Source organism: Etheostoma cragini, chromosome 15 (assembly GCF_013103735.1).
Source record: "Etheostoma cragini isolate CJK2018 chromosome 15, CSU_Ecrag_1.0, whole genome shotgun sequence".
Classification (NCBI taxonomy): Eukaryota; Metazoa; Chordata; class Actinopteri; order Perciformes; family Percidae; genus Etheostoma; species Etheostoma cragini.
The window spans coordinates 24,824,723-24,828,214 of record NC_048421.1 but is presented as its reverse complement, the minus strand read 5'-3'; positions in this window follow the sequence as shown (position 1 = coordinate 24,828,214).

The following is a 3,492-nucleotide window of genomic DNA, read 5'->3' as shown; positions in this document are numbered from 1 at the left end:
CGGCCGCCATGACAGATAATCAGCATTAGGAAGGCACGGCGGCCATGACAGAGATAATCAGAGATAGGAAGGCACGGCGGCCAAGAGAGATGAAACATCCAAAATATGTGTTAAAGTAACACAGAACAGCAAAGAGAGAGATAGTGAGATTGAGAGATAGAACGGGAGGGGAGAGAGGAGATAAACCAAGAGTGATAAAGTGAGAAAGAGAAAGCAGGGCTCCAGACTAACTTTTTTCACTAGGAGCACATTGGCCCCAAACACTCTCTCCTCCTGAACCTGTCCCTACAACCTATTAAAATTAGATTTATTCATTTCTCAATCACTGTAACTTTTATTCTTGTATGTGTGTATTATTTTGAGCCTGTTTTAATTTCATAATGACAGTTTTTAATGGTACTTTAATGTTTTTCCACATTTAATGGATGCATCCATTTGGTTGCCGTCTGGACCCCTGGAGAGAGAGTGAGAGAGAAAAGGAGAGAGTGAGAAAGAGAATGATAGTGTGAAAGGGAATGAGAAAGAGAGGGAGAAAAAGAGTGAGAAGAATAGTGATAGATAGATAGATAGATAGATTGATCGATAGATCAATAGATCGATAGATCAGTGGCTAACTTAGAAAACAATAGAGAATAAAAATGAATCTTACTTTTGTAGATCTACCTGAAATTCCAACAAAAGATGAGACATGATCAGACATGGTTTTATTAAAAACAAGATGAGACATGAACAGATATGGTTTCATTAAAACAAGATGAGACATGATCATAGAGCTGCACAATTAATCGAATTTGAATCACAATCACCACTTTGACTTCCCACAATCAAATTTGAGTGATTGAATTATTTTTTTAAATGCATCATTTCATAGAACGCTCCAGTCTACCGCTCCGTAAAACCCTGTCTGATCATGAGCCAGTCAGAGTTGTTCCCTGCATCGCAGCTTAGTTTCTAGATGGAGACTAGGGCTGCACAATTAATCGAATGTTAATCGTGAACACGATTTTGACTTTCAGCGATCAAATTTGCGTGATCGAGCCATTATTTGTTTTACAGCGTCATTTCATAGAATGCTCCGGGTTTTTTGCAAAGCCCATCTACCGCTCTGTCAACCCGTCTGATCATGAGCCACTCAGAGTAGTTCCCTGCACCCCGTGCAGGTTAGTTTCTAGATGTAGACAGTCCCAGAGGACAGAGTAACGGGAAGAAAATTCAACAGATAGCACTCGGTTATACGTCAGTCTCAAGGTTTACCAGTAAACGCAACACCTTCTGTATTGTTTTTCAGACAACAGCCGTGACCAGTGCTAGTCGGTGCTAGTAGCGTCTGTTAGCTGTTACTGTTAACTCCTCTAGGACGCACCGGTGCTAATGTCGTCGCATCCGCTGCAATGCTGTTTATATGGATATGGTTTAATTTTGCATTACATGACCCATTTTGTCTGTAAAGCCGTGCCTGTGTGGGATCTCTCCTCTCCTCTCTTTCCGTGCCCCGCCACACAGCGGCCGCCGGTCCACACTTCTGACATTAGTCCACAGTTTTAATTGTTATTAACACAGCTGTATATTGTTAAGCATGAGAGGGGAAATGGTATTTGTACCAGTGGTTCCGCTGGTAACTGCTATTACGGCGGCGACGGCAACTAACTTCAGTTTGTACAGTAATAGCGTGTGAGACGGAGCCTGCTGGACCTGGGCGAGAAATGTGACCTGAATATCATAAAATGCATAAAAATGCAGCGCAGTGATGATGCAGACATTTCATATGTACACAACATGTGTAACTCTGCTGACCCGCCATTCAACCCAAGCTGGAACCATTCATAATGATCAGCCGTCTCTCTGTGAGTACATACGTTCACTCCCTTTCTCTCCCTAGCTGTTTTAATCAGTTATTGTTGAAACATGTGAAGGAGCTTTCTCACAGATACATTTAAAAAAAATAAAAATGTACACAGTGAGAAAAATAAGTATTTGAACACCCTGCCATTTTGCTAGTTCTCTCACTCTGAAATCATGGAGTGGTCGGAAATTGCCATTGTAGGTGTATGTCCGCTGTGAGAGACATACAATAAAAAAAAAAGAGAAATCAAACTGTATGATTTTTTCACTATTTATATGTATGATACAGCTGCAAATATGTATTTGAACACCTAAGAAAATCAATGTTAATATTTGGTAAAGTAGCCGGTTTGACACCCTGCAGAAGGGATTTTGGCCCACTCCTCCAAAAAGATCTTCACTAGATCAGTCAGGTTTCTGGGCTGTCGCTGAGAAACACCGGGTTTGAGCTCCCTCCAAAGGTTCTCTTTTGGGTTTAGTTCTGGAGACTGGCTACACCACGCCAGAACCTTGATAAGGGGGGGGGCTTCTTACAGAGCCCCCCCCCCTTGGTTCTCCTGGCTGTGGTCTTCGGGTCATTGTCATGTTTGAAGACCCAGCCTCGACCCATCTTCAATGCTCTAACTGAGGGAAGGAGGTTGGTCCCCAAAATCTCCCAATACATGGCCCCGGTCCTCCTCTCCTTAATACAGTGCAGTCACCCTGTCCCATGTGCAGAAAAAGTGGAGGAGGATAATTTTGTCTTTAGTGCTTTTGGACAGCTCTTTGGTCTTGGACATGTTAGTAGTTGGATTCTTACTGATTGTATGGGGTGGACAGGTGTCTTTATGCAGCTAACGACCTCCAACAGGTGCATCTAACTTAGGATAATAAATGGAGTGGGGGGGGGACATTTTGAAGGCAGACTAACAGGTCTTTGAGGGTCAGAATTCTAGCTGATAGACAGGTGTTCAAATACTTATTTGCAGCTGTACCATACAAATAGCAAAAAAAATATAATCCTCATACATTGTGATTTCTGGATTTTCTTTTTTGATTTTGTCGCTCACAGTGGACGTGCACCAACGAGGACAATTTCAGGCCCTTCCATCATTTCTAAGTGGGAGAACTTGCAAAAAGGGTGTTAAATACTCATTTTCCTCACTGTATATCCTACACCAATTTTAATTTGCATGTGTTGCAGCTGTATGTCTAAACAACATACAATTTCAACATAAGAAGAATGCAGCATAATATAGAGGTGAAGGCAGTTATCAATAGCCTATGTGACACTAAAAGTTGTTTGGTAAAAAACAACAAATAATCGTGATAATAAACGTGAACACATTACTGATCAAAATAATCATGATTATCAATATGGCCATAGTTGGGCAGTCCTACATGAACAGATATGGTTCATAAAAACAAGATGAGACATGATCAGATATGTTTTCATTAAAAAGAAAAGTGAGCAGATAATGTCTTCTTACCTGTTGAAGAATTAAAGAACTCCATGTTGATCTTCTTCTATCAGACAGCTTTACGGTTCACTATCTTCTGTGGGATTCAACAACCCAGAAACACATTACATACATAAACATAACTGACCACAGCTGATAGATATATACATCCTGTGAGTGTGTGTGTGTGTGTGTATATATATATATATAT